Raw genomic sequence first — 7,873 nt, forward strand, 5'->3', positions numbered from 1 at the left:
CAGTTGTCCACTCCTGGGATATAGATTGCTGACAGATAACAAGAGTGAGCTTCCGCCCACTGAATTATCTTGGATACTTCTGTCATCGCTAAGGAACTCCTTGTTCCTCCCTGATGATTGATGTAAGCCACAGTCGTGATGTTGTCCAACTGGAATCTGATGAATTTGGCAAAAGCCAACTGAGGCCACACCTGAAGCGCATTGAATATTGCTCTCAATTCCAGAATATTGATTGGAAGTAGAGACTCCACCTGAGTCCACACACCCTGAGCCTTCACGGAATTCCAGACTGCACCCCAGCCTAGTAGACTGGCGTGCGTGGTCACTATCACCCATGAGGGTCTGCGGAAACATGTCCCTTGGGACAGATGATCCGGCGACAACCACCAAAGAAGAGAGAGTCTCTGGTCTCCTGGTCCACATTTATCTGAAGAGATAAACTTGCATAATCCCCATTCCACTGTCCGAGCATGCACAGTTGCAGTGGTCTGAGATGAAATCGAGCAAACGGAATGATGTCCATTGCCGCCACCATCAATCCAATTACCTCCATGCACTTAGCCACTGATGGCCGAGGATTGGACTGAAGGGCTTGGCATGTATTTAGATTCTTTGACTTTCTGACCTCCGTCAGAAAAATCTTCATTGAGATAGAATCTATCAGAGTTCCCAAGAAGGGAACCTTTGTCTGTGGAATTAGTGAACTTTTCTCTAGATTCACATTCCATCCGTGAGTTCTCAGAAAGGACAACACCATATTTGTATGAGATTTTGTCAGATGATAAGTCGATGCCTGGATCAGAATATGTCCAGATAAGGCGCCACTGCAATGCCTAGTGGCCTGAGAACCGCCAGAAGGGACCCTAGAACCTTTGTGAAGATTCTGGATGCCGTGGCCACAAACTGAAATGTTTGTCCAGGAAGGCAAACCTTAGGTACTGATGATGATCCTTGTGAATAGGAATATGAAGGTATGCATCCTTCAAGTCCACAGTAGTCATATATTGATTCGAATAGTCTCCATCTTGAAAGATGGGACTCTGAGAAACTTGTTTAGACTTTTGAGATCTAAAATGGGTCTGAATGTTCCCTCTTTTTTGGGAACCACGAAAAGATTTGAGTAAAACCCCTGTCCCTGTTCCAGTCTTGAAACGGGACAAATTACTCCCATAGTAGAGAGGTCTTTTACACAACGTAAGAACGCCTCTCTTTTTATCTGGTCTACAGACAATCGTGAAAGAAGAAATCTCCCCCTTGGGGGAAAATTTTTGAATTCCAGTTGATACCCGTGGGTCACGATTTCCAGTGCCCAGGGGTCCTGAAAATCTCTTACCCAAGCCTGGGCAAAGAGAGAAAGTCTGCCCCCTACTAGATCTGGTCCCGGATTGGGGGCCGCCCCTTCATGCTGTCTTGGTAGCAGCAGCGGGCTTCTTGGGTTGTTTACCCTTGTTCCAGGCCTGGTTGGGTCTCCAGACGGACTTGGCCTGAGCAAAATTCCCGTCCTGTTTCGCGGAAGAAGAGGAAGAAGAGGGGACTCCTTTAAAGTTTTGAAAAATACAAAAAGTATTTTGTTTACCCCTCAATTTAGCAGTCTTATCCTGAGGTAGGAGATGACCCTTAAATCCAGTAATGTCAGAAATGATTTCCTTCAAGTCAGGCCCGAATAGTGTTTTGCCCTTGAAAGGAATAGCCAAAAGCTTTGACTTAGATGACACATAAGCAGACCAAGATTTTAACCATAATGATCTACGAGCTAAAACGGCAAATCCGGCATTCTTAGCCGCCAACTTAGCAATTTGAAAGGCGGCATCTGTGATAAAAGAATTAGCCAGCTTGAGAGCCTTAATTCTATCTAAAATATCCTCTAAAGGAGTCTCAGTCTTAAGAGACTCTAAGGTATCAAACCAAAAAGCCGCCGCAGTGGTAACTGGTACAATACAGGCTGTCGGTTGTAAAAGGAAACCCTGATGAATAAATAACTTTTTTAGAAAACCCTCCAATTTCTTATCCATAGGATCTTTGAAAGCACAGCTGTCCTCAATAGGAATAGTTGTACGCTTAGCCAGGGTAGATATAGCTCCCTCCACCTTAGGGACCGTCTGCCAAGAGTCCCGAATAGTGCCAGATATAGGGTACATTTTCTTAAAATTAGAGAAGGTGAGAACGGTATACCCGGTCTGTCCCATTCCCTTTTGATAATCTCTGAAATTCTCTTAGGAACCGGAAAAGCATCAGTGTAAGCAGGTACCTCTAAGTATTTGTCCATTTTACACAATTTCTCTGGTGATACCACAATAGAGTCACAGTCATCCAGAGTCGCTAAAACTTCTGAAAGTAACAGCGGAGGTGTTCAAGCTTAAATCTAAAGGACATGACGTCCGAGTCCATCTGAGGTAACACACTTCCCGAATTGGAAAGTTCCCCCTCAGACAGAAGTTCCCTGACCCCCAAATGAGATCCCTGTGAGCGTACATCGGAAATGGTCAATAAAGCATTAGAGGATTCAGTATTCACATTGACTACTGTCCTACTGTGTTTGCCCTGTAACACTGGCAACTTGGATAAAACCTCTGTAAGGGTAGTTGACATAGCTGCAGCCATATCCTGCAGGGTAAATGAATTAGACGCGGTTGAAGAACCCGGCGTCGCTTGGGTGGGCGTTAAAGGTTGTGACGTTTGGAGAGAATTTGGCGGCATACCCTGATTCTCCTCAGACTGAGAATCATCCTTAGACACAATTTCCTTAAATAAAATCTGCTCTTTACATTTTAAGGCCCTTTCAGTACATGAGGGACAAAAAGTAAGAGGGGGTTCCACAGAGGCATCTAAACACATAGAACAAGTAGTTTCCTCAATGTCAGACATGTTAAACAGACTAGCAATAGCAATAATTAGCCAAAAAGACAATTTCAGCAATAAAAATTGCCCCTATGTGTCCCAATTAGCTTAAATATATTGCACCACTTGTTAGGATATGTAAAATATCAAAGTAAATCAGGTTTATCAAATATATCTTTGTATTCTAAAAATTTGACCGCTGTGGCCCCTACCTACCCCCAAGGCACACTGACACAACATTCTGAGCGTCTCTGTCCACTACGATCATGAAACAGAGCTAGGCCCCACCAGAGCCTCAGGATCTTGCTACCGAACCAGAACACACACTGTGCGTCTGAGCGCACGAAAATAGGCCCCACCCACCATGGGCGTAACTCCTATCCTACCGAGACCCGCATGGGTAATTGAAAGCCCAAACATGTTGGTCATTATCAAGCCATGTGTTCAACAAATACATCCTGTGCAATAAGCGCTTCATATTGTAAGGTGTCAACAGAAATAAAAACCAGCCGCATCTCCCAACGTCAGGCCACAAAAACAGAATTTATGCTTACCTGATAAATTACTTTCTCTTGCGGTGTATCCAGTCCACGGATTCATCCTTTACTTGTGGGATATTCTCATTCCCTACAGGAAGTGGCAAAGAGAGCACACAGCAGAGCTGTCCATATAGCTCCCCCTCTAGCTCCACCGCCCAGTCATTTGACCAAAGGTTAGGAAGAAAAAGGAGAAACCATAGGGTGCAGTGGTGACTGTAGTTTAAACAAATTTTTTTTTACCTGACTTAAATGCCAGGGCGGGCCGTGGACTGGATACACTGCAAGAGGAAGTAATTTATCAGGTAAGCATAAATTCTGTTTTCTCTTGCAAGGTGTATCCAGTCCACGGATTCATCCTTTACTTGTGGGATACCAATACCAAAGCTTTAGGACACGGATGAAGGGAGGGAACAAGACAGGTACCTTAAACGGAAGGCACCACTGCTTGCAAAACCTTTCTCCCAAAAATAGCCTCAGAAGAAGCAAAAGTATCGAATTTGTAAAATTTGGAAAAAGTATGCAGTGAAGACCAAGTCGCTGCCTTACAAATCTGATCAACAGAAGCCTCATTCTTGAAAGCCCATGTGGAAGCCACTACTCTGGTAGAATGAGCAGTAATTCTTTCAGGAGGCTGCTGGCCAGCAGTCTCATAGGCCAAACGGATGATGCTTTTCAGCCAAAAGGAAAGAGGTAGCAGTCGCTTTCTGACCTCTCCTCTTACCAGAATAGATAACAAACAAGGAAGATGTTTGTCTGAAATCCTTAGTTGCTTGCAAATAGAACTTTAGAGCACGAACTACATCAAGATTGTGCAACAGATGTTCTTTCTTTGAAGAAGGATTGGGACACAGAGAAGGAACAACAATTTCCTGGTTAATATTCTTGTTAGAAACCACTTTAGGAAGAAAACCAGGTTTAGTACGCAAAACTACCTTATCTGCATGGAACACCAGGTAAGGTGAATCACACTGTAAGGCAGATAATTCCGAGACTCTTCGAGCAGAAAAGATAGCTACCAAAAACAAAACTTTCCAAGATAACAACTTAATATCTATGGAATGTAAAGGTTCAAACGGAACCCCTTGAAGAACTGAAAGAACTAGATTTAGACTCCATGGCGGAGCCACAGGTTTATAGACAGGCTTGATTCTGACTAAAGCCTGTGCAAACGCTTGAATGTCTGGTACCTCTGCCAGACGCTTGTGTAAAAGGATAGACAGAGCAGATATCTGTCCCTTTAAAGAACTAGCCGACAATCCTTTCTCCAATCCGTCTTGGAGAAAGGACAATATCCTGGGAATCCTAATCTTACTCCATGAGTAACCCTTGGATTCACACCAACAAAGATATTTCCGCCATATCTTATGGTAGATTTTCCTGGTGACAGGCTTTCTAGCCTTAATCAAAGTATCTATAACTGACTCAGAGAAACCACGCTTTGATAGAATTAAGCGTTCAATCTCCAAGCAGTCAGACGTAGAGAAACTAGATTTGGATGCTTGAACGGACCCTGTATTAGAAGGTCCTGCCTCATTGGCAGTGTCCATGGTGGGACAGATGACATGTCCACTAGGTCTGCATACCAATTCCTGCGTGGCCACGCAGGCGCTATCAAAATCACTGAAGCCTTCTCCTGCTTGATTCTGGCAATCAGACGAGGGAGAAGAGGAAACGGTGGGAAAACATAAGCCAGATTGAAGGACCAAGGCGCTGCTAGAGCATCTATCAATGCCGCCTTGGGGTCCTGGGACCTGGATCCGTAGAGAGGAAGCTTGGTGTTCTGACGGGACGCCATCAGATCCAACTCTGGAATACCCCATAGCTGAGTCAGTTTGGCAAATACCTCCGGGTGGAGTTCCCACTCCCCCGGGTGAAAAGTCTGACGACTCAGAAAATCCGCCTCCCAGTTGTCTAGTCCTGGGATGTGAATTGCTGAGAGATGGCAGGAGTGGTCCTCCACCCACCTGATTATTTTGGTTACTTCCTTCATCGCTAGGGAACTCTTTGTTCCCCCCTGATGATTGATATAAGCTACAGTCGTGATGTTGTCCAACTGAAATCTGACGAATTTTGCCGCAGCTAGTTGAGGCCATGCCTGAAGCACGTTGAATATCGCCCTCAGTTCCAGAATGTTTATCGGGAGAAGAGATTCTTCCCGAGACCATAAGCCTTGAGCTTTCAGGGAGTCTAAGACTGCACCCCAGCCTAACAGACTGGCGTCGGTCGTTACAATGATCCACTCTTGTCTGCGGAAACATATTCCCTGAGACAGGTGATCCTGAGACAACCACCAGAGAAGAGAAACTCTGGTTTCATGGTCCAACTGTATTTGAGGAGACAAATCTGCATAATCCCCATTCCACTGACTGAGCATGCATAGTTGCAGTGGTCTGAGATGTATCCGAGCGAAAGGGACTATGTCCATTGCCGCTACCATTAATCAGATTGCCTCCATGCACTGAGCTACAGATGGACGAGGAATGGAATGAAGAACTCGGCAAGTAGTTAAAAGTTTCAACTTTCTGACCTCCGTCAGAAATATTCTAATTTCTACCAAATCTATTAGTGTTCCTAGGAAGGGAACCCTTGTGAGTGGGGACAGAGAACGCTTTTTGATGTTCACCTTCCACCCGTGAGACCTTAGAAAGGCCAATACAATCTCTGTGTGTGCCTTGGCTCTGTGAAAAGACGGCGCCTGAATTAAGATGTCGTCCAAACAAGGCGCCACTGCTATGCCCCGCGGTCTTAGAACCGCCAGAAGGGACCCTAGCACCTTTGTGAAAATTCTGGGAGCAGTGGCTAAACCGAATGGAAGAGCCACAAACTGGTAATGCTTGTCTAGGAAAGTGAACCTGAGGAACTGATGATGATCTTTGTGGATAGGGATATGCAGGTACGCATCCTTTAGATCCACGGTAGTCATATAATGACCTTCCTGGATCATAGGTAAGATTGTCTGAATGGTCTCCATCTTGAATGATGGGACTCTGAGGAATCTGTTTAGAATTTTTAGATCCAGGATTGGTCTGAAAGTTCCTTCTTTTTTGGGAACCACAAACAGGTTTGAGTAAAAACCCAGTCCTTGTTCTGCAATTGGAACTGGGTATATCACTCCCATCGTATGTAGATCTTCTACACAGCGTAAGAACGCCTCTTTCTTTGTCTGGTCTGTAGACAGACGAGAAATGTGGAACCTTCCCCTTGGTGGGGAGTCTTTGAATTCTAGAAGATATCCCTGGGTAACAATCTCTAAAGCCCAGGGATCGTGAACATCTCTTGCCCAGGCCTGAGCGAAGAGAGAAAGTCTGCCCCCTACTAGATCCGGTCCCGGATCGGGGGCTACCCCTTCATGCTGTCTTGGTAGCAGCTGCAGGCTTTTTGGCCTGTTTACCCTTGTTCCAGCCCTGGTAAGGCTTCCAGGTTGCCTTGGGCTGTGAAGCGTTACCCTCTTGCTTTGCAGCTGTAGAGGCTGAAGCGGGACAGCTCCTGAAATTACGAAAGGAACGAAAATTAGCTTTGTTTTTAGCCTTAAAGGGCTTGTCCTGAGGGAGAGCATGGCCCTTTCCCCCAGTGATTTCTGAAATAATCTCTTTCAATTCTGGCTCGAAAAGGGTCTTTCCTTTGAAAGGGATATTTAATAATTTGGATTTTGACGACACATCGGCCGACCACGACTTGAGCCAAAGCGCTCTGCGCGCCATAATGACGAAACCTGAATTTTTTGCCGCTAACTTAGCTAATTGCAAGGCAGCATCTGTGATAAAAGAATTAGCCAGCTTTAGAACCTTAATTCCATCCATAATTTCGTCATATGAGGTCTCCGTCTGGAGCAACTCCTCCAGCGCCTCAAACCAGAAAGCCGCTGCAGTAGTTACAGGAATAATGCAGGCAATAGGTTGGAGAAGAAAACCTTGTTGAACAAAAATTTTCTTAAGTAAACCTTCTAACTTTTTATCCATAGGATCTTTAAAAGCACAACTGTCTTCAATTGGTATGGTTGTACGTTTAGCAAGTGAAGAAACAGCCCCCTCTACCTTAGGGACCGTCTGCCACGAGTCCCACCTGGGGTCAGTTATGGGGAACATTTTCTTAAAAATAGGGGGGGAACAAAAGGGACACCTGGTCTATCCCACTCCCTAGTAACAATATCCGCAACCCTCTTAGGGATCGGAAACGCATCAGTGTATACAGGGACCTCTAGGTACTTGTCCATTTTACACAACTTCTCTGGGACCACCATAGGGTCACAATCATCCAGCGTAGCTAATACCTCCCTGAGCAATACGCTGAGGTGTTCCAATTTAAATTTAAACGCTAATGAATCTGACTCTGCCTGATGAGAAACCTTTCCTGAATCGGAAATTTCTCCCTCAGACATAAAATCCCTCACCCCCACTTCAGAGCGTTGTGAGGGCACATCAGATAAGGCTACCAAAGCTTCAGACTGCTCATAATCTGTTCTTAAAACAGAGCTATCGCGCTTTGCAGGATAAACT

This window comes from Bombina bombina, chromosome 5 (genome assembly GCF_027579735.1).
Source record: "Bombina bombina isolate aBomBom1 chromosome 5, aBomBom1.pri, whole genome shotgun sequence".
In the NCBI taxonomy this organism is placed as follows: Eukaryota; Metazoa; Chordata; class Amphibia; order Anura; family Bombinatoridae; genus Bombina; species Bombina bombina.